This window comes from Tamandua tetradactyla, chromosome 3 (assembly GCF_023851605.1).
Source record: "Tamandua tetradactyla isolate mTamTet1 chromosome 3, mTamTet1.pri, whole genome shotgun sequence".
Lineage (NCBI taxonomy): Eukaryota > Metazoa > Chordata > Mammalia > Pilosa > Myrmecophagidae > Tamandua > Tamandua tetradactyla.
The window spans coordinates 210072403-210096906 of record NC_135329.1 but is presented as its reverse complement, the minus strand read 5'-3'; the positions used below and the strand labels follow the sequence as shown (position 1 = coordinate 210096906).

The window sequence follows — 24504 nt, the reverse complement described above, 5'->3', positions numbered from 1 at the left end:
TATTTCATTTGTTAATTTTTTTAATTAACAAATAAATTTTTTTTAAAAAAGACCCCATCTTATAATACTAGGTCAGGATTAAAAGAACATGGTTTTTCTGGGGTACACAGCAGTTTCATACCAGCACAACTTGTAAAAGGTGTATTTCATGGTATCAGAATTATATATGAATTTTTAAAAGGGATATCAGGGTTTGAACCCTGGCTCCTCTGCTTACCAGGGGCATGACCTTGGAGAAAACAATCAATTTCATTTTGCCTCAGTTTCATCATCTGGAAGATGAGGCCTATTACAGTGCCTACCTAGGATAACTCCTGGTTCTTGGCAAGCATGTGACACATATTAGCTTACATTTTTGAGAAGCAACTTGACTAAAATACGAGACAAGCATTTCTGCCAAGCCTGTCCCAAAAGTCTCTCTCTACTCATAATGGGAATGTTCACATCTGTAGACTGAGAACATCTGGAAGCAAGAAAGTGAAAGCTACAAAACCTGGAAGAAACGGGACAGACCAGCAGATGCCTCCATGTGCCTTGTCATGTGGCAGAGGAATCAAGGATCATGGGCAGCTGGTCTTCAAGAAGAAAGCAACACCCTGATGATGGCTTGATTTGGACACTTTTTCCACCTCAAAACTGTAAACTGATAAATTTCCAATACTTAAGCTGAACCATTCTATTGGATCTGCTTTAAGCAGCCAAGGAAACTAAAACAATACCATAGTAATCTAACAATAAGGGAAAATTGGATGCAATATAGAAGGGAATTCTTCATACTATTTTTGCAATCTGGCTAACAATCAAACTATTACAAAACAGAAAAAAATGTCAGGTCACATATTGGGAGAAAATATTTGCAAAGCATATATCAAATAAAGGATTTGAATCCAGAACACATAAATAACTCTTAAAATTCAATATGAGAAAGCAAAAGACCAATTAAACATGAGCAAACATTTGAACAGACACTTCATTAAAAAACATATACAGATGGCAAAAAGAGATATGAAAAGATGCTCAACGTTGTTAGCAACTCGGAAATTAAAATCACATCTTAAATTACATCCCTATTAGAATGACTAAAACTTAAAAGACCGCCCAGCCCTGTATGTGGAACAGCTGGACCTCTCCCACAGTGATGGGAAGTGGTACCATGCTAACAGCCACTTGGCGGGTGTTTGGCAGTTTCTTAAAAACGTAAGCATGCACCTACCATGTTATCCAGGCACACCACTCGTTGGGATTTAACTAAGAGAAAAGAAAGCATACTTCCATACAAAGACCTGTATATGAATACTCATTACATCTTTTTTTTTTTTTTTTTTTTTTTAGGCGCATGGTCCCAGAATCGGACTTGGGCTCTGGGTTTCCTGCACGGAAGGTGAGCATTTTACCACCGAACCACCCGTGCACCCTCATTACATTTTTATTTGTAATATAAAAAACTGGAAATAGCCCAAATGTTCATCAACAGGTGAATGAATAAACATACTGTGGTCTATCCAGCTGATGAACGCTTCTTAGCAATAAAAAGGAATGAATTATTGACACACCACCACAGGGTGAGTCTCAAAATAATTTTGCTGAATAAAATAAGATGGACACAAAAAGAGCCCATACTGTATAATTCCATTTAAATCTAGATAATAATTCTAGAAAATGCAAACTAATCTATAAAAGCAGATCAGTGGTTGCCTGGGGAGGAGGGAGTGGGGGAGCAGCGGTGGAGAAGAAAATGTGATAGGGAAGGCAGGATGGGGGGATTATAAAGGGGTCACAAGGAAACTTTGGGGAGTGGTTAGTGATTTTGATGGTGGTTATGGTTTCATAGTGTTGACATACGTCAAAATCTATCAAATTGTACACTTCATATGGGTGTGCTTTACTGTATGCTGGCTTACCTCAAAAAGCTGTTAAATACTGCTAATTAATCAGCATAAGTACAGGCTTCATTTGATTCTAGTATTCCAAAATATTGTCTTATCCTTCCCACCTTGGCAACCACTGGCCCACACTGTGCAGAGATTGCAGTAATGGGTGTGGAGGCTGGTGCAAGGTTGAAGTCAGTGGCTTTCCAACTATTTGGGCCAGGACCCATGGTAATAATTTACAGATGCCATGACAACTCAGTGCACAAACATGTATCCATGTATCTGGAAGGTCCTCAAAACACCCGTTACCTGACTCTGATATTTTCTATCCAATTCTATTTTAATTCTTTCCATCAGCTTCTTCTTTTAATGCTGATGTCAACCCCCTGAATAGATTTCATAACTGCACTGGTTTGAAACTGTTATGTATCCCAGAAAAGCCATGTTCTTCTAATCCAATCTTGCGGGAGCAGACCTATTGTGGATGGGGCCTTTTTTCCCCCAACGTCAATATTTATTAAGCATTAACAGCATTACTAGGTACAAATAGAGCGTACAGGAAACCTTGTCCCTGTTACTAAGGAGCTTACATTCTAAAAGAAAAAAAATACACCTCTTTTAAAAAGGTATTTTTCTTTGGTTATTAATGCAAGGTACTGAGGAAATAGTCTGTAGGGTGAGCTTTGGGTATAACTTAGACCTATTATTATCTAGAGAAGAGAGGAAGAGATAAAGGCAGATAATCACAGACCATTCAAGATAGGTAGGGCTTGGTGAAAGATAAACACATCTCATAAACTAAAGAGAGATTTGCTGCAGTAAATAGGACGAGGGAAATAGCTGTGGGATGCAAGCAAAGGAAGTAGGGTGGTATCTTAGATATTGGGTGGTGCCAGAAAGGCCATGAGGCCTTTTTCCAAGTACACAGCTACCAGGTAGGGATGGGTGGTGAGGAGACAGAAGAAGGCTAAAAAAAGGAGGGTAATCCTGTGCACCTGACAAATAGAAGGAATAAAGATCAAAATAAAAGGCAGGCTACAAGAGTATCAAGAAATGCTTAAAAACCAAAGTGGAAGCACAAAACTTATAGTTAATGCTACCCAAGATCATGATGGCCAAGAACATTGTGACTTTTAGCTTCTTAAGTTAGAATATGTCATATAACAAAACCCTAAATGAAACACATGACTGTTATCCAATTGACAGGCCTCTCCAACAGAAATTGATTTGGGAGGAAGGGAGGGGAGGAGAGGGGGAAAGGAAAATGGGACATGGCTGGGAACAGTAGTTATATGAGTAATATTTCTGTCATTATGATAAACTTCTTATTAAACTTGGTAAAAGCTCATTAGCTACCAAAAGGGAATATGGAATAAATTTCCAGAAATGTACAATTTCTTTTAGAGAAGTTTCAGAACCAAAAGACTAATTTACATGAAAAGCTGTAGAGAAAGTAGTTGAAAAGTCGATTCATAAAACTTTTACTCCACTTAATCAACTTTAATATACATCTTCTTAACAAGCGTGCTGGAATTGTTCATGAACATTTCATAAGACATTAAACAAAGCTAGCCATCATCAAGTTACTTCCCTGTTAACTATTTTTACAGCACATGCACATTAGGCAAGTATCAAAAAAAAAATCGCAAAAGCAAAAACGTTTAAAAAGTTAAATGCATGGGTTTTTTATTTTACTGCTGTGCTTGATATACATGAAGTAATAAATATCAAGAAACACATTTTTACTGTGTCATTACTTGTTCATTTATTCTTAGGTTGCCTAAAACACTTAAATACAAACAAAACGAGTGTAGCAAAAAATAAAGAAAGTAAACAGCAGGTAACTTTACAAACAATGGAATGTGAACCATTTCTGCTCTTCTCCACAGAAAACTGGGTCACAACTTCGTCTAAACAAATACTGCATTTATAGTCAAAGGTGCATGTTGAGATTGTGCATTCCACAGATACACATGGTTCAACATGTAATATCCATGGGCTATTTCTACCACAGCCTCGAAAGGGCTCCAACCTTAAAGTAGCGTGAGTCCTCGAGAGTAGTGCCGAGTCCCTCTGGTGGCATCAGAATGGTGGGATTGGGCATTTTCCATAAGTGTGTGACTTTGGGCCACTCCCATAAGGTCGTTGTGGGGATTAAACCTGAAGATAATGTGAACAGCAGAATACTTGGTAGACGTTAAAGAATAGGCAACAATTCTGTATGCATGTATGCATGTGTGTATGTATGTATTGTGACTTAGGTACAAGGCTTAAGACTTGGGCCCTTACGTTCTGATTGCTGGTTGTTATTATTGCTGTTGCTGTTATGGTTGCTTAATAAAAATGGCCCACATTTGTTCTTCTGAGATAGACAGATGGTCATTAAAACTGACACTGGTATTTAGAACACCTTGTCTTTCCCTAACCACTTATCCTCCTTTGGCAGGTGGTTATAAGGTTAGTGAAGCTTGCATGGGACTGAGGTCACCCCCTCATTTCCCAGTATTTCTGGAGCATACGAAGAAAAGGACAAGGTGGAGGAAGAGGGGGAAAGGAGGAGGAGGACAAGGAAGAAGGAGGAGGAGGAGAAGGAGGAAGAAGACGTAACAGCAACTGATATTACTAAGCTAATTGTGGTGCCTGAAATCATTTTACATGTTTTATTTGTATTAATTCATTCAACCCTCAGAAAAACTATGAAAGGAGGACTGTCTACATAAATGGCAGGAACCTGAACACGGCTCCTTGTTAACAAATTATTCAGAATTCCAAGCAGAGCATTAAGTAAATGTGGGGCCATTTTGAGTATGGGATCCTGTGTGACGGCACAGGTTGCATGCGCATGAAATTAGCCCTGCCTACAGGGAAGTTACTATTATTTCCATTTGGGCAGTTCTTTCATTTCTGTTCAATTGACAGAGATGACTAGAGGTTCCTAATCTTCGGAGAGTTTGTCTATTCTGCCCATCATTTCCTCAGTGCATCAGTGAGGCATTTTTACAAACTTCCTCAAACTTCCTCTGCTGGGAAAAATTTGGTGGGATTTCACACTCAAGATCTTTGCTCTCCCATCTTGACTAAAAGGGGGAAAAGAAGTCTAACAATAAAGTATCAGTGGCAGAGAGGTTCAAATAGAGTCAAGAGGCTACTCTGGAGGTTGATCTTACGCAAACTTCAGTTAGACATTGCTACCTACTGCAACCTGCCAAACCCCAACCAGAACTATACCAGCAAATCCTAAAGAACACCTACGGCAATATATAAGATTCCATAGTGGGAGACCCTTCCAACATGAAAAAGTTAGAGTGGCCAAAACCCAAACACCCCTAAAGAGAGGGATGGAAAGATCAAAGGTGATGGTGGAGTTATACAGTGAATATAGGATTTAACAAATGAATATGAATGCTGAATCATTAAGTTGATATTTCTTTTAGTTCCCAGTATCTTAGAAGAGCTAGAAGTAAAAACCTAAAATTGTGGAATTGTAACGCACGTCAAACTCTGAAATATGTTCTACAACTAATTGTAGTGCTGTGCTTTGAAATTTATTGCTTTTTTGTAGATATGTTATTGTTCTAGTTTGCTAGCTGCCAGAATGCAATATACCAGAAACAGAATGGCTTTTAAAAGGGGGAATTTAATAAGTTGCTAGTTTAAAGTTCTAAGGCCGAGAAAATGTCCCAATTACAAGAAGTCTATAGAAATGTCCAATCCAAGGCATCTAGAGAAAGATACCTTGGTTCAAGAAGGCCGATGGAGTTCAGGGTTTCTCTCTCAAGTGAGAAGGCACATGACAAACAACTCAGGGCTTCTCTCTCAGCTGGAAGGGCACATGGAGAACACAGCGTCATCTGCTAGCTTTCTCGCCTGGCTTCAGTTTCAAGAAGCTCCCTGGGTGGCATTTTCCTTCTTCATCTCCAAAGGTCACTGGCTCGTGGACTCTCTGCTTTGTGGTGCTGCAGCATTCTCTGCTCTCTCCAATTTTCCTTTCTCCAAATGTTTCCTCTTTTATAGGAATCCAGAAACTTATCAAGATCCACCCAAAGGGGTGGAGACATGTCATCACCTAATCCAGCCTAATAACCACTCTTGATTTAATCACATCTTCAGGGAGATAATCTGATTACAGTTTCAAACACACAGTATTGAATAGGGATTATTCTGCCTTTATGAAATGGGATTTAGATTAAAACATGGCTTTTCTAGGGGCCATACATCCTTTCAAACCAGCACAGTTATTTTTCATGAAAAAAGAAGGAAGAAAGTCAATTGTGATGATAAAAAAATATTTAAGCCTTCTAGCCTCCTATATTCTGGAGCAGCTAGAAGGAAAAATCTGAGAGGATTGTATGGTAGCCCATGACAAACTCTGAGATCTGTCCTGTACTACTTGTTGACTACTTTGAAAACAATTGCTTTTTTATTTCTTCATTTTGTATATATGCTATACTATGCAATAAAAAAGTTAAAAAAAATAGTAACTACACCCATGACTAGAACCAATGATCCCTTTTATCCCCCACCAGGACAAAACAATTTAGAGCAGTTTTCTTTGCTTAGACTTGGAAGCAGTTTTAACACTGGCCCTTGGGAAGCTACTACGTACCAAAAGTACTACAGCAAACATTTATTATAACTTGTTTAAAAGTTCCACATCCCCATATTGGCCACTTCGTATGAAAGCAAATAACTCTCTAAATGTTAACTGGCTCTACTCTCCTAATATTAAACATAAAAACCACATAGGACATAAAGAAATTCAAATAGAAGTAACATAAATCTGTCATAAATCGTAAATAAAAAACTATTTGTGGGACAGTATGGATGACAAATGGTCTACTGTGCAAATTTTAGAATGAGGCAGACAAGAGTGGGAAGGCCAGTTAATTTCCCCCTCCCTCTCCTGCTTAGGTTTTGTCTCCTTGGGTATTTGATGTCCACAATGCCAATTTGTCTCTCAGTAATTGCATTATTAGCATGCTGTCTTGTTGCTTCCTGTAGAAACGGAGCTCGAAGGATATTAAGGAATGATGAGAAAGAAAGAAAGGAAGAAAGAAAGAAAGAAAGACACAGACGGGCTCAGGGGGTCTGAAGCTTGAGTTTACTTCAGACAGACTTCAGACAACTTTATTCTCAACCAGATCCTAGTTATATACCACAGGATGTCAATAGATATGCAGGCATTTCCTGAGGGAGCAAGATTCTTATCTCACAGTGTCCTTCATACTTAACATAACTGTTTTGGGTAAACATTCTCTTCCTCCCAGACTGCTCTACATAACAATCGCCACAGTTTACCGCTGCCATCCCGAGGCCAGCAGCTTGCAACAAATTCTGTAGGTCTTGCTTTAAACTCTTGGCTTCTACACTGTCTTTGTATGACTCTTCACTTAATGTATCAAGTTCAGCAATGGCTTCATCAAAAGCCTTCTTTGCAAGACAACAGGCTTTCTCCAGGGAATTAAGAATCTCATAATAGAAAAGTTAAGGGCTAGACCCCTTCTGATAAGATGCGGTTGTTGCATTTCCTTTCACTGATTTAAATGCTTCTTGGTATGCTTGTTGAGACTGATCCAAAATTACTTTCTTGTCATCATCAGCAGCAACCTCAGCCAAATAACAACAGTACTCTCCTTTCATTATCAAATAGAAGACTTTTCTCTCTGCTTGTGAGGCACTGGGTACCAGGAATTTTTCAAAAAGAGACAGTACATCATTGCATATATCTCTTAACTCAGTCTCCATTTTTACTTTGTATTCTTGAGCTATCTGCTGTTTTTTTCTCAGCACCTTCCATCTTTTGCTCAATACTTGAGACAACCCTCCACGATGACCTACAGAGTTTCTGACAACATTTTTATAAGCAACTGAGAGAAGATCTCTCACCTCATTGAATAATTCAGTTCCTTGCTCAATTTCAGATTTCATGTAGGCTGTCATGTCATCATATCACTCAGCTGTTCTGCCAGTTTGGCCTTCTGTACCAGCTCATTTTTATCCAAGACTAGATGTGGCATATTTCTCAGGGATTGGAGCCTAGTCATACTTAAAAATTCTTAATCATTTCTACCTTCTCTCCCTGCCTCTCATGTCTGTAGCCTAACTCACTGTTCTCCCTTCCCCCTCTCGTCAGAAACCTCCCGTCTCAGTAGCTTATCTCAAAACTACAAGCCTTCTTGTTATTCTGTCCTTGCCTCTAGCTATCTTCTGCCGCCCTTGCCTAGCAACTACCTTTTAGCTTGTGTAATTGGCTCTCCGAACCCCCTACCCTCTCCCCTACTCCCCCCCCTTGTGCAACTGTATATAACCTAAGCTCCCTGTAGCCTCGGGGTCTCTAGCGCACTTGAGCCGCTTCGGTACCTAAGCTTGTCCCATGTAACAATAAAGAAGCTTTGTACTGATTAATTGGCCTCTGGCTCAAGTCCTTTAGACCCCTTGCCTCCGGGCAAGCAGGCCCTGCTTACCACAGGTTATATCCCAGCGAGCTCGCCCCCGAACCACCCGAAGTCTGGAGCCGAAACCGCCCGGCTGCGCAACCGGCTGAAGCTATCCCCGCAACTAGATCTTCTGCGTCTGCAGTAGGTGGCAACAGCAGACAGGGTTCAGCCATCTCTGGGGGGCTCCAGCAGCAAGGCTGAGACTTTGGATGAGAACTTTTGATTAGATTATTTCCATGATGATGTGACCCTGCCCACTCAAGGTGGGTCTTAATTAGTTTACTGGAATCTTTAAAAGAGCTTAGAGAGTGAGAGAGGTCAGAGTCAATACAGAGGGAAGAAAGATGAAACCAGGACATAGACATTTGGAGATGCTAAGCTAAGAGATGAAATCCAGAGTTTGCCCCAGAGAAGCTAAGTGAGGACCCATAGATACTTAGAGAGGGAAAGCCACTAGAATCAAAAGCTAAAAGCAACAAACCAGAAGGGCCAGCAGACATCATCATGTGACTTTCCAGTATCAGAGAAACCTCAAATGCCATTGGCCTTTCATCAGAGGCCTTAGAACTGTAAACTTGTAACTCAACAAATTCCCTTCGGAAAAGCCAATCCATTTCTGATATATTGCATTTCAGTAGCCTTAGCAATTCAAAACAATAACCCATGGATAAACATGATCTTTATTTAAAAATCACTTGGGTGGTGTTTCAGTCTGCTAAAGCTGCCGGAATACAAAAAAGCAGAAATAGATTGGCTTTTTACAAAGGGGATTTACTAAATACAATTCTAAGGCCATGAAAATGTCCAAATTAAGGCATCAATAAGAGGATATCTTCACTCAAGAAAGACCTATTGCTTCTAGGTTCCTCTGGCACAGGGGAAGTCACTTGGTGACATCTACTGGCCCTCTCCCCCAACTTCTGGTTTAAAACAGCTCTGTCAGCTCCATTTTCCAGTGGCTTTTTCTCCAAGTCTCTGTGGATCCTCACTTATCTTCTCTAGGGCAAACTCTGGATTTCATCTCTTAGCTAATAATCTCCAAATGTCTGTGTCCTGGTTTCATCTTTCTGCTCTCTGTATCAGCTCTGAGCTCTTTCTCTATCTGTGAGCTCTTTTAAGAACTCCAACAAACTAATTAAGACCCACCTTGAATGGACATAGTCATATCTTCATGAAAACAACCTAACCAAAAGATCATACCCTACAATAGGTCTGCCCCACAAGACTGGATTAGGATTAAAAGAACATGGCTTTTCTGGGGTACATAACAGTTTCAAACCAGCACAGGTGGAGATTGCATAACAAATAGCTTATATAACACAGCATCAATGAGGAAACAAAAATATCAAATAAAACACGATTTTCACGGACAAGAGTCCCATTTTTTTTATCTTCTGCCAACCATTTGGGACAGGAATCCCGGAATATTCACAAAAGTAACCATGAACCTCAAAAGAGCCTCAAATAATTACTACTCAGCTTCAGACCTGATTAATCTAGGAAATGTTGCCCCAACCCTTTGATACATCTTGGTATTGAGGGATCCTGAGTCTTACAGAACACAAGGAAAACTTTTTTTCCTTAAGGTGTCGAGGGGCCATCCCTAATGGAGGGGACATTCACCCTGGGTCTAAGGGAAGAGGGGTCAGAAATGGCATAGAGTTTGCTGCTAGGCTCCATTCTTTTGGCTTCAACCCTCAGTCACTGTGATGTATACTACACATTTTGCTGAGATGTCATTGCAAGAGTCTGCCTCCCTGTGGGATTTCTGGCTGGGTTAGGTCTCCTGTTTGGTCCCAAGGTCCTGGTGTTGTCTGCTGCCGACAGAAGACTGCCAGAGCTCCCTGTAGGCAGAGCAAAACAAACAGTGGCCATGCCCAAAGAGAAACTTCAACCCAGACCCAGAATCAAGAATCTTGGAAATATCTTAGAAATTTTATACTAGGAGGCAGTTTTCTAGACTTACACCCAAAGCAAGAGCACTGAAGAAATAAATAAACAACTGGGAACTCCTCAAATTTAAACAGTTTTGTGCATCAAAGAACTTGGTCAAGAAAGTAAAAAGACAGCCTACACAATGTGAGACAATATTTGGAAACGACATATCAGATAAAGGTCTAGTATTCAGAATTTATAAAGAGATTGTTCAATTCAACAACAAAAAGACAGCCAACCCAATTACAAAATGGGTAAAAGACTTGAACAGACACTTCTCAGAAGAGGAAATACAAATGGCCAAAATGCACATGAAGAGATGCTCAACTTCCTTGGTTATTAGAGAAATGCAAATCAAAACCACAATGAGATATTATCTCACACCCACCAGAATGGCCATTATCAATAAAACAGAAAATGACAAGTGCTGGAGAGGATGTGAAGAAAGAGGCACACTTATGCACTGTTGGTGGGAATGTCAAATGGTACACCACTGTGGAAGGGAGTTTGTTGGTTCCTCAAAAAGCTAAATATAGAATTGCCATATGACCCAGCAATACCATTGCTAGGTATTTACTCAAAGGACATGAAGGCAAGGACACAAACGAGTGTTTGTACACCAATGTTTATAGCAGCATTATTTACAATTGCAAAGAGATGGAAACAGCCAAAATGTCCACCAACAGAGAGGAGTGGCTAAATAAACTGTGGTATAAACATACAATGGAATATTATGCAGTTGTAAGACAGAATAAAGTTATGAAGTAGGTAACAACATTGATGAACCTTAAGGACATTATGCTGAGTGAGATTAGCCAGAAACAAAAGGACAAATACTGTATGGTCTCACTGATATGAACTGACATTAGTGAATGAATTTGGAGAATTTCATCAGTAACAGAGACCATCAGGAATTAGAAATAGGGTAAGATATTGGGTAACTGGAGCTGAAGAGATACAGATTATGCAACAGGACTGAATGTAAAAACTCAGAAATGGACAGCACAATACTGCCTAATTGTAATACAATTATGTTAAAACACTGAATGAAGCTGCATCTGAGGTATAGTGTTTTTTTTTCTTTTTCTTTTTCTTTTATTTTTTTCTCTCTATTATCATTTTATTTCTTTTTCTGTTGTCTTTCTATTTCTTTTTCTAAATCGATGCAAATGCACTAAGAAAAGATGAATATGCATCTATGTGACGATATTAAGAATTACTGATTGTATATGTAGAATGGAATGATTTCTAAATGTTGTGTTGTTAATTTTTTTAATTAATAAAAAATTTGATGATTGAATTAGCTATGAGATTGGCATAAAGTTATTTCTTGGTTGGATTACATTTGTTTAAGTTAATTAAATCTAAACCGTTTTGGTGACAGAATAATTACATATAGAGTTGGATACAAATTTTTTAATGTTTTTAATCATTTTAAAATTTACTCCATGAAAGTAAAAGAACAAGTTTAAATTTTTTGGTTGTATTTCTAGATTATAACATATGGGAACTACATTTCATTCTTTAGAATTTCCTAAAAGTATCTTTTGGGTAGTGCCAGTCTGTAGTGTCCTTAAGGCACGAGAAGAGCCAACCATACATGAACAGAGCTTTTTCACTTAATTTCTTATAATCTGTATAGAATTTCTTATTGTGTATTAACAGGATGTACAACAATAAACAAAGACATTTTTAAAGTAAAAGTGAGTGGAAATATTCCGAGTTATGAATTAGTTACCAATTCTTATATACAGAGTTTTAGATGAGAGCATTCGCTTTCCTTTTTTTTAGCACAAGGAAAAGCCTTTGTTGTTGCCAAGGAATTATTTGTCCAGTGACTTTCTCTTGGGCATTGACTGTGGTAGTCCTGAGAGAGGAGCAAGTTTATGGCCCACCCCTCTTGAAAGGCATATGCTTTGGAGCAGATAGATTTAAAAAGACAAAAAACATACCCATACACAAGGAAAACCAACTAACAAAACAGTAACACGTTGGAGTGTTATGAGAGAAAGAAACAAGTAGGTAATATAAAGAAAAAGGAGGGGTGACCTATTTCATATAGATTGGTCAGCAGAATCCTGTATGAAGAAAGCAAGAGTATGGAAAATAGCATTCTAGGTAAACAGAACAAATGTAAAGCTCCTCAAATCCTTGATTGTGAGAAAAACATGAAATTCTACAAAAATCATGCACCCTGACCATTTCCAGACAGTGCTTCCTCACTTTGGAAGTCATGAGGGAGCAAGTTCAAGACACTCATTTGAAATTCATTGAACAGACTCTTAATAAACCTACTTACAATATCAGAACATGGCATATATTTCAGAAATAGGTAAGGAATGCGTTTAAAGCTTCTTTCTAACATCCAGTTCTGTTTCTGTGAAGGTGCTCCTGGCAACGTGCACGAGGAAGTTGCCTTCCACTACTTGGGTGACGTAGAAATCTCAGAAGATGCTGCCTTGGTGGACCTGAAGTTTCAGGTTAGACTTCTGACCACAGACTACATTAGTGGTGACATGGCTTCTTCCAGTGAGATATTAATGTCTTCTTCTATTTCCTTTTCCCTCAATTACAGTTTGTTCTGTTGTGGCATTTGTTATATGTCATGTTCACTGCTAAGTACCCAATAGGCCACACAAACACATGACTCAGACTTCTCCCTGGTATATGTTTCTCCCAGCTACCCTTGTGGCTTTCATGTATTCCTCCCTGACAGGCATGCTGTGCTTTCATTTGAATCTGTCCTCAGCAGCTTGTGACTTATGTTCATTTTGATTTTGGGGGGAAACATGGTTACTGAAACATTTGTAAAGAATTCACTTTACTCCTTTATTTATGTTGCTTTTTTATCATTGTGATCCGTATGTTAAATGTTGCTAGTTAAAAGTTTTTTTATTGATTTCCTTGGAGATCAGAATATCAGTTTTTATGTTAGAATGTTAAACCAGATATTATATTGTTTTCTTATTCATTAACATTCATAGCAAAAGGAATGTTTTGTCCAAATGAAAAGACTGGATTAAGTAAAATGCAAAATGTTGAAGAAACATCTTAATATCACTGGACTGAAATGAAAATCCCTTCTTCCTCTTGAAGGGAAAAAAGTGGGGATGTATAATATGATTCAGTCATTGATATTTGACTTTTCCCGTGTGTCCTAAATGTATGAAATAACCATCCTCAAAAAAAAGCTAATGGTCTTATTCTCATGAGAAAAAGTGGGAAGACTTTTTCCTTACTTTAGGTTGAAAGATATGAAATTCCTGGTTTCTTTGGCAAAAAAATAACATGGGTGAATATTGGCAATTTTAGTAGATAATCCTTAAAGGCATCTACTCCTACAGAACTAGAGCACATCAATTTGGGCATAACAGTTGAATCCAAAGATAATTTTGATTTTGAAATACATTTCATTAGCAAGACAAGCAGTGTTGAGGAATTATATAAGTACCAACCAATGCCTTTTTTTTAAGAGCTTCTATTCTGGTAAACTCAGAAATTAAGCTTCATTTTTTTAACATAATAATTAAAAAGGAGCTTTGGGCTCAGATTTAGAAGTAAAAGATCTACTTACCTGTAGATCTGATTTAGTGGATAGGAATACAAAAATTGCTCAGGATTATTTCAATTTTTTAGAGATATTCCTATGTTTTTTGTTTGTTTGTTTGTTTGTTTGTTGTGTGTGTGTATGTTTTTTTTTTACAAGGGCAAGCACTGGGAATCAAACCTGGGTCTCTGGCATGACAGGCAAGAACTCTGCAACTGAGCCACCGTTGCCTGCTCTCCTGTGTTTTTTTTTTAATAGGTTCTATCATTACTCAAGTTTCTCTTTGTCTCTGATATCAATATTTAGTGCTTCATGTTTTCCCTAAAGCAGTATGTTAAGAGTGCCTTTTTAAGTTATTGGGGAAGTATCTGTTTCATTTTCTAGGTCATGACCTTACCCTCTTTCTCGGAGATTGTCGGCCTGTCCCCATCCTTCCTCAGAGCCTGGACCATGGAAAATAGGCATCCAGGCAGGCTCTTACGGAACCCCCAGCAGCATCTCAGGTAGGCTGCTCATTCAACACTCGACCTTCCCACTTCTCCAGGGCTGGGTGATGAGACGGGGTTTTGGGAAATCAGGCATTCAAATCAGATAACAACATAAAGCCCCATTCCTGGGAATTCCACTTTTGTGACTTAACTCTTTTTATCACAGATTAAACTCTGGAACAACTTCAGTTTCTCAGGTTAAGTATAAATGTAGTTTATTTTTCTATGTTGCAGAAATAACAAAATTTTTAATGTTCTTATACAGTGTTCAGAGACTAAACTTTTGCTTAAGAAGAAAGCTTAGCATTGGCAAAAGAAATGTTTTTAAAAATTAAATTTCACTTGGTATCTTTTTTCCTTTGTTATCAGGGAATGTAAACTGGGAAGAACTGAGGTCTGTTTCGAACCCCTTCATAAAGAAGAAAGTCTGGGGTAAGACCTCCTACTGCACATTGAGTTTTGTCATGGTCAGCAGCTAGTCCTTTAAAAATTCAACTGTTCAATCTACAGGAGAGTATTTCCTTTACTACTGAGTCTGGCAACTTGCAACAGCTTGTGTTCTAGAAATATTTTCATGTATCTAGAAACTCTTTTTCCCATAAAAGCAGTAAATGAGAATCTTCCAGTCTGACTCCAGATGCACATGGAGCACACAGTGCCCTTGTGCTGTAGAAGCTGCTCTCTGTTGCTCACTAGCACCTTTACACATTCCGTCATCCAACTCGTTTCTAACAGCTCCCGGTCTCTCTGCTTCCTCAGCATACAGTTTCCCTCCTAACATCACCAGATTCACTTTGTGCTTATTATATGTTGCTATCTGTCTCCTGTGACTAGACTGTGAGCTGTATTTGATAAATTCCTGCTGTATCCCCAAAACCTAGATAGTACCTGGCTCAGAGGCAGTCGGTGGTTTTCATTGAATAAAGACATACCCATACGTTGTCTACAATTCAACCATCTTGTTCATTTTTTCACTAGAGGAAAATCTTTCAGGACCTTTTTGTAAATATAACTAAATATCAAGGTTCCTTCTCCCTGAGATGATGTGACTGTCATTCTTGTTGTTAACCTGTTTGTTATATATATAACTCTAGTAGTGCTCCTCAACCATGTTTCACCTCACTTAATCCCACTGATTTTATAAAATTGCACTTTTTTTTTACCCCTTACCCCTCACTTTCATTTACCACTTTTCAAACTGAATTTATTTTAACATTTGTTCCCCCTATTATTTATTTTTATTCCATATGTTCTACTCTTCTGTTGATATAGTAGCTAAAAGGAGCATCAGACATAAGGTTTTCACATTCACAGAGTCTCATTGTGAAAGCTATATCATTGTTCAATCATCATCAAGAAACACGGCTACTGGAACACTGCACTACATTTTCAGGCAATTCCCTCCAGCTCTCTACTACATCTTGAACAACAAGGTGATATCTACTTAATGTGTAAGAATAACCTCCAGGATAACCTCTCAACTCTGTTTGGAATCTCTCAGCCATTGACACTTTGTCTCATTTTACTCTTCCCCCTTTCGGTCGAGAAGTTTCTCTCAATCCCTTGATGTTAATTCTCAGCTCATTCTAGGGTTTTTCTCAGTCCCTTGATGCTGAGTCTCAGCTCATTCCAGGATCTCTGTTCCATGTTGCCAGGAAGGTCCACACTCCTGGCAGTCGTGTCCCATACAGAGATGGGGAGGGTGGTGAGACTGCTCGTCCTGTTGGCTGGAGAGAGGGGCCACATCTGAGTAACAAAAGAGGCTCTCTTGGGGGTGACTCTTAGGCCTAAATTTTAAGTAGACTTAACCTATCCTTTGTAGGGTTAAGTTTCATGTGAACAAACCCCAAGACTAGGGGCTCAGCCTATAGCTTTTGGTTTTAGTTTTGGACAACTAAAATTGCACTTTTAATACAAGTTGTGTCCCTGGAAGGGAATCCTTGGATCAATTGATGTGGGCATTTTAAACCTCTTAAAATATGCTGTTAAATTTCTTTCTGGATAAGTTGTACCAATTTATGTTCACACAAGTGGTGTTTAAGAGTATTTATTTCACCTCAATTTCAAACCATTGAATATTTTCATTGTTAAGTGTCTGCTAAATGGAAAATGGATTATCTTGTCATTCTTTCAAAGGCTTATAAGCCATTTGTGTTTCTGTGTGCATAAAGGGTTTCCCATATTTCCTTTGCTTTAAAAAAGGGTCTTAGAAGAAACTAATTTGTGGAAGCTTTTCCTCTAATAACAATATTGCCCCTTTGCCTGACATAGTGTCATTAGTGTCCTTTGAAGAACATGCTGTGCATTTGCTCCTCCCCTTCCCCATCAGTTTTTCTGTCTGGACTGACAATGTCCACAGCTTGCTTGCTGTACTTGCGCAGCCTCAGTGAGGATTCTGAGCCCTTTGTCTTCCTCTGAAGATCTGTGTTGATGATACTTTCTAGGCTCTGGTCTCAGGACTCAGCTCCAGGGACCTCAGCTTTGTTCACTGACCCCAGAACACCTTCACCCCTAATCCCAACATGGAGCTGTTCAGCCTCTCAGGATTTTAGTCTCTCAAAAATCCCTTCTTCTGACCATAATCTCTCTCATCCTTACACACTAATCTCCTTTTGACCAGACCTATCTTCCTCCATTATCTTTTTCCTCCAATTATTCCATATCACCCCTTCTTTTAGTAGAAGCACTAATATCAGAATACAAAATTTAAAAACCCCTCCTTATCTCACCATCCTAAATATATCACTTTTCCTTCCTGTGGTGGTTTGAAAGGAAGTATGCCCCTGAGAAAAGCCATGTTTTAATCAAAATCCCATTACATAAAGGTAGAATAATCCCTATTCAATACTGTATGTTTGAAACTGTAATCAGATCATCTCCCTGGATGATGTAATTTAGTCAAGAGTGGTTGTTAAACTGGATTAGGTGACAACATGTCTCCACCCATTTGGGTGGTCTTGATTGGTTTATTGGAGTCCTATAAAAGAGGAAACATTTTGGAGAAAGAAGGAGATTCAGGGAGAGTGAGCAGAACAACATAGCCATGAGAAGTAGAGTTCACAGCCAGTGACCTTTGGAATTGAAGAAGGAAAATGCCTCCTGGGAAGCTTCATGAAATATGAAGCCAGTAGAAGAAGCTAGCAGATGATCCCATGTTCACCATGTGCCCTTCCAGATAAGAGAGAAACTCTGACTGTGTTTACTGTGTGCCCTTCCACTTCTGAGAGAAACCCTGAACTTCGTCAGCCGTCTTGAACAAAGGTGTCTTTCCCTGGATACCTTTGATTGGACATTTCTATAGACTTGTTTTAATTAGGACATTTTCATGGCCTTAGAACTGTAAACTAGCAACTTATTAAATTTCCCTTTTTAAAAGCCATTCCGTTTCTGGTATATTGCATTCCGTCAGCTAGCAGACTAGAACACTCCCCTCTGTTTTTACATTCATGTAGTTTTTACTTCATGTCCTATGATAATCAATATGGATCTAACTTTTTCTCCCACCTTTCTGAATATTTCTCTTTCTGATCCTCCCCCAGGGTCTTTTTATCCATGCTCTTCTCCCAAGGTTTCCTTTGCTCCCATAGCTGCAGCCTTCATTGCTGACCCCCTTTGTATCACTAGCTCTCTAATTGATCTACTCTGAGCCCTTGGTTTCTTCACCCTGGCTACTCCACAACAACTCAGGTTTATAGCGCCTAAAATCAAGTACATAATGATCATCTTCCTTAAACCAGCTTTTCTCCTGCTCACTTCACACCTCCTCGTTCTGAAAGCACATTTCCCAGGGCGTCATTGTAGCTTATCACCTCAGTCAGGTTTGACTTCTTTTATCTTCTCATTCACCGTAATACAGACCCTGCCAAGACCCTTCAAGTTGACCTCCAGGTCCTTTCTCCTTCCATTCCCCTACTGGTTCCACCAGCCAAAGCAGGAAGAGAGACTATCTCTTCTGAATCCTCCTTAAAAGCCTTCCATTGATGAGATTAAATGTCCCTCATTGCAGAAGACACTCCCCTTGGCTGATTACAAGTGGAATCAGCTGTGGATGCAGCTGACGTGATCATGATTTAATTCTATGTAACATCTTCATCGCAACAGACAGGCTAGCACTTGTCCTACCAGACAGGAGGGCACCACTACCTGGTCTAGTTGACTCATGAATCTGGCCATGGCAGTGGTCAAGCCAACCCAATTGAGAAGAGCAGTCTTTTCAATAAATGGTGTTTAGAGAACTGGATATCCATATGAAAAGAAGGAAAGAGGACCCTTTCATTTTTAATATTTCACACGCTGACACATTTTTGTGTATCTAATATCCTATACAAAAATTAATTCAAAATGTATCAGAGACCTAAACATTAGAGCTAAGACCATAAAACTTTTAGGAGATAATGTAGGAAAATCTCTTATAAAGAGATTTATAAGAGATTTAGCTCATTGGCTAAATCTTCCAGCACAATGGTGAATAACAGTTGAGATAGGCAGTTCTTTCCTAGACCTTGGACCCAAAGCACAAGCAATCAAAAAGAAATAAATAAATGGGATGTCCTCAGAAATAAACACTTTTGTGCATCAAAGAACTTTGTCAGTTAAAAATTAAAAAAAAATTTTAAAAAGTAAAAAGCAGCCTATGCACTGGGAGACAGTATTTGGAAACCACATATCAGATCAGGGTTTTATCCAGAATATATAAAGAGATTTTACAACTCAACAAGAAAAAGAGAGGACCCAGTTTTAAAATGGGCAAAAGACATGAGCAGACACTTTTCAAAAGAGAAAATAAAAAAAGCTAAAAGGCATATTAAGAGATGCTCAACTTCACTGGCTATTAGAGAAATGCAAATCAAAGCCACAATGAGATATCATTTCAAACCCACTACAATGGCCATTATAAAAATAAATAAAACAACAAGTGCTGGAGAGGATGTGGAGAAAGAGGTACACTTATTCACTATTGGTGAGAACATAAAATGGTACAACCACTCTAGAAGGCAGTTAGGTGGTTCCTCAGGAAACTAAGTATAGAATTGCCATATGATCCAGAAATCCCGTTACTAAGCATATATTCAGAGGGACTGAAGGCAAGAACACAAATGGACATTTTCACGATGATGTATATAGTGGAATTATTCACAATAGCCAAGAAATGTAAACAGCCCAAATGTCCATCAGTAGACAAGTGGCTAAACAAGCTGTGATATGAACGTATGATGGAATATTACACAGTTGTAAGGAATGTAACAATGTGGATGAAACTTGAGGACATTATGCTGAGTTAAATCAGCCAGAAACTAAAGGACAAACACTATATGTTCTCACTAATATGAACTACTAACATTAATGAGTGAACTTTGAGAGTTAAAGTTGAGAACACATATTATCAGGAGATAGAGCATAGACACTGGACCTTTGGTACTGAAGGAGTACAGCATGTGCAGCAGAACTGATTCTAAAGATTCAGAAATGGATAGCACAATACTCTCTGATGGTAGCACAATAATATAAGTGCATTGAATGAAGCTGAATGTGAGTATGGTTGAAGGAGAAGGGCTAGGGAGCTAGTATGACCCAGAAGTAAAGATAGAGGATAAAGACTGAGATGGTATAACTTAGGAATGCCTAGAGTGGACAATGATGGTTATTAAATATATAAATATAAGAATGTATTTGCGTGAAGGAGAACAAGTGAATATCAACATTGCAAGGTGTTTAAAATAAGATGGTATACAGGAAAAAATATAATCAATGCAAGCTAGAGTCTGTAGTTAACAGTAATATTGTAATATGCTTCCATTGAATGTAATAAAGGCAGTATGCCAAAACTAAAAGTCAACAGACAGGAGACATGGGGGAGGTGTATGGGATTCTTTGCAAAGAAAAAGAAATGTCCTCATATGGATTATGGTAGTCCCTACTTTATGCCCTATACAAAAATTAAGTCAAAATGGATTAAAGACCTAAATATAAGACCTAGAACCATAAAACTCCTAGAAGAAAATATAGGGAAACATCTTCAAGACCTAATAATAGGAGGTAGCTTCTTAAATTTTATACCCTAAGTACAAGCAACAAAAGAAAAAAAATGGTAAATGGGAACTCCTTAAGATGAAGAGCTTCTGTGCCTCAAAGGACTTTGTCAAAAAAGATAAAGAGGCAGCCAACTCAATGGGAGAAAATATTTGGAAACCACATATCAGATAAATGTTTGATGTCTTATATACATAAAGAAATCATACAACTCGGCAACAAAGCAAACAACCCAATCATAAAATAGGCAAAGATGGGTATAAACATTTTTCCAAAGAACAAATACAAATGGCTAAAAGATACATGAAGATGTGTTTATCTTCATTAGCTATAAGGGAAATAGAAGCCAAAACTACAATGACATATCACCTCACACCTATAAGAATGGCTGCTATTAAAGAAATAGGAAAATAAAAATGTTGGAGAGTGTTTTACTTTGCCAAAGCAATATTCCAGAAATGCAATGGCTTTTAAAAATGGAATTCATTAAGTTACAAGTTACAGTTCTAAGGCTGTGGAAACGTCCAAATTAAGGCACTATCACCTAGCTAAGTTGATATATTAACCTGATCATCACAGTCCATCCCCTGTCACATTGGCAGCCATACCCATCCAGAATGCAATATACCAGAAATGGAACGGCTTTGAAAGAGGAAATTTATTTAGTTGCATGTTAACAGTTCTAAGGCCATAGAAATGTCCAAATTGAGGCATCCAGAGAACGATATCTTATTCTAAAGTAGGGCTGATGAAGTTCTGGGTTTCTCTCAGCTGGGAAGGCACATAGCGATATCTACTAGCTTTCTCTCCTCATTTCGTAAGACTTCCCCAAGGGCATTTTCCTTCTGCATTTTCAGAGTTCTTTGGTTTTGTTGACTCTAAAGCTTTTTCCAAAACGTTTCCTTCTTAAAGGGCTCCAGTAAGCACCTCCATCTTGAATGGGTGGAGAGTCATCTCCATGAAAACCACATAAGCAAAAGTTACCACCCACAACTGGGTGGGTCACATCACCATGAAAAAATAAAAACGATCTCACCCAGCAATACTGGATGAGGATTAAAGTGGCCCAACTCTCTCCAAATGCAACCTTGGGGGACATTGGGGAGACCACCTTTTTTCTCAGCTCTGCACTCTCTAAACATTGGGGCTGCACCCAGGCTCTCTGCCATCCCTGGGGCACATGCTCACCCCCCACAGAAAAATAGGTTGGCAGTCAGCCACCCCCATTCCCCAAGGCATGTGCTTGACCTTCTAAGGACTGGGGCACAACTTCCAGAACATCAAATTGGAAGGCCCACCCTCTGCCTTCAGGGCAAACTCACCATCTCCAAGTGCTTGGGTGGGTCCACTTTCCTGGCTTGTGATTTTTTGGCTTCAGACCTTAGCATCCATGGTTCTGCTTTTGAAGTTATTTTTCTTTCAATTTGTCTCCTTTCTGTCCCTTTTATGCCGGACTGGCAATGACTCAGTTTATACAGATCCCACAACACTCTTTTTGGTTTTCTGTGTAGTAGGCAGGGATCAGACAATAGGACTTTCCACAATCCTTCCTGGATAACTCCATCTCCAATTCTGGCCTTTTCTAAAATGGCTGATTGTTTCCATGTTTGGTTAAATCCTCACGTGGGGCACTATTCTCTGGGGTCTCTCTTTCTGGAAGCCCAGAATTTTCCAGACTATCAATATTTTGTTTCATCATACCCAACAGTTCAATTCTTAGTTTATCTCTTTTGCGTCACATTTCACTATAAGCTGGGCAAGGAAAAAACAAGCCATACTTTCTACATTTAATTTGGAACTCTCTTTTGCTAAATTTCCAAGTTCCTGACTTTTAAAATCTACCTTCCCTCCAAAACCAGTAATCAATTTTGCTAAATTTTCTGCTGCTTTGAAACAAGGATTTCCTTTCTTCCAATTTGCAATAATATATGCATCATTTCTATCTAAGGCCTTATCAGAGGTATATTTAGAGTCCATATTTCTACCAACAGTCTCTTCAAGCATTCTAGGCCTTCTCTATCTAGCTCCTCACAACTCTTCTAGAATCTTCCCCTAACCCATTTAAAAAGCCATTTCAGCATGTTTGGTATTTGCAATCTGCAGCAGCACCCCACTTCTCTGATTCCAAAATCTGTTTTAGTTTGTTAAAGCTGCCAGAAGGCAATATATCATAACAAAAGGACTTTTCAAACATGGAATCTATTAAGTCACAAATTTATAGTTCTAAATAATTGGTACCTAAGATTCGGAGTTGAATTTCTGCAGCTCTGAAAGTCAGCATCGCTACATGCAATAATGTCAACGAAACTGAAAAAGAGATCAGGCTTCAATTAGATGTAAGAACGAAACTGATCTACTTGGAACTATGGTAAATCATAGTAGAAGGTAAAGAATGACAGTATCTGTATTTTAGAACTTCACCTACTGTATGAGACCAAAGGAAAAGAGGTTTATTTTGTCATAAAAATATCCAAATTAAGTCACCATCACCCAATCAAGCTGACACATGAATCTGACCACCACAGAGGATGTAGAGAAATAGGAACATTTATTCACTACTGGTGGGAATGTATAATGGTACAGCCACTGTGGAAGACAGTTTGAAATTTCCTCAGAAAACTGAATACTGTTTTTGCCATATAACCCGGCAATACCACTCCTCAGTGTGTACCCAGAAAAGTGAAAGCAATGACATGAACAGACATTTGCAAACCGATGTTCATAGCAGCATTATTTTCAAGTGCCAAAAGATGGAAACCACCATGTGCCTACCAACAGACATGTGGATAAAAAAAAAGTGGTATACACATGTGATAGAATATTATGGAACAGTAAGACAGAATGAAGTCCTAAAGTATATTGCAACATGGATAAAACTTCAGAACATAATTCTGGGTGAAATAAGCCAGACACAAAAAGATAAACACTGTATAATTTTGTTAATATAACCCTGATAAAGGTAAATTCAGAGTTTATAATGTAGAATACAGGAGACCTAGAGATACACAGAAGCTAGAGATACGTAAATGCTTACCAAATGAGGTTAAACTTAAATATATGGTAATGGACAGAAGCGATGATAGTTCATTAGTGGATTTACAAGGAATACTGTCATATTGAAGGTGAATATGATTGAAAGGATTATATAGAGTGATGTATTCCAAAGATTAACACTACAAATATAAATATGTTTTTGTATGAACCACTTGACACTACAAATAATAAGTTCTGTATGACAATGCTTCAAAGGTGTAAATCTTGTACAAAGAGTCAATAATAGAGAGGTAGAGGGGAAAAGCTACTATTGCATGCTATGGCCTACATTTAACAGGAAGATATCACCAGAAATAATATTTCTGATTATTTCACCAGAAATAACCCACAATACTAGGGGTTAATAACTGGGGGAAGGGGACAGCAGTTAAGTGGAGATTTGGATTTTCTCATTGGTGAGTGTGGGTTTATCTCTTATTTTTCTCTTTGGAGCAATGGAAATTGTCTAAAATTGAGATTGATTGTGATTGTACAACTAAGTGAGCATACTTTGAAACATGGATAGTTTATTTTGGATATTATCCATGATGCCCATGGAGGTGGCTGAAGGGTACAATGACTGAGAAGCAGAAAGATGAACTTTGATACATATGATGAAATATTGTGCGGCTACAGAAAGGAATGAAGCTGTGAGACATGCAACATGGTGAATGAACTTTGAGAACATTGTGTTGTGCAAAATAAGCCAGAAACAAAATGACAAATATTATATGGTCTCTCTTATAAAAGTACTTATAAAAAATTTTGGGCCTTGATTGTAAGCTCTTATAGCAGTCATATTTACTCCTGAGTTTTAAGTGTTATTTCCAGATACTGACGTGCCATGCTATATATGTATAACATGATATTTCCCTGAAACTTTGGGTATCTGTGTGATGCCTAAGACTAGGAGTTGGATTTCAGCACCTCTGAAAGTTAGCATTGCTACATACAACAACTGTTAAAGAAATTGAAAAAGAGATCAGGCTGCAATTAGATAGAAGAATGAAGCTGATCTAGTTGGGACTAAGGTAAATCATAATAGAAGGTAAAGAATGACAGTGTCTGTATTTTAAAACTTCACCTACTGTATGAGACCAAAGGAAGAGAGGTTTATTTTGTCGAAAACCTAAAGTTTCTGTAGCACACAATCTAACTCAACC

The 24504-nt window shown here is 38.4% G+C and overlaps 1 long non-coding RNA gene across 2 annotated transcripts in view; it reads left to right on the top strand.

Annotated features, from left to right (window-relative positions):
• LOC143678263 (uncharacterized) overlaps positions 1–14285 on the top strand; it is a 338248-nt gene extending 323963 nt beyond the window's left edge. For both annotated transcript variants that reach the window (XR_013173126.1, XR_013173127.1), the window contains exons 3-4: positions 12629–12723; positions 14175–14285. This is a non-coding gene — a long non-coding RNA (uncharacterized LOC143678263). The remainder of the gene's footprint in view (positions 1–12628; positions 12724–14174) is intronic.
• Positions 14286–24504: the final 10219 nt, after the last annotated feature.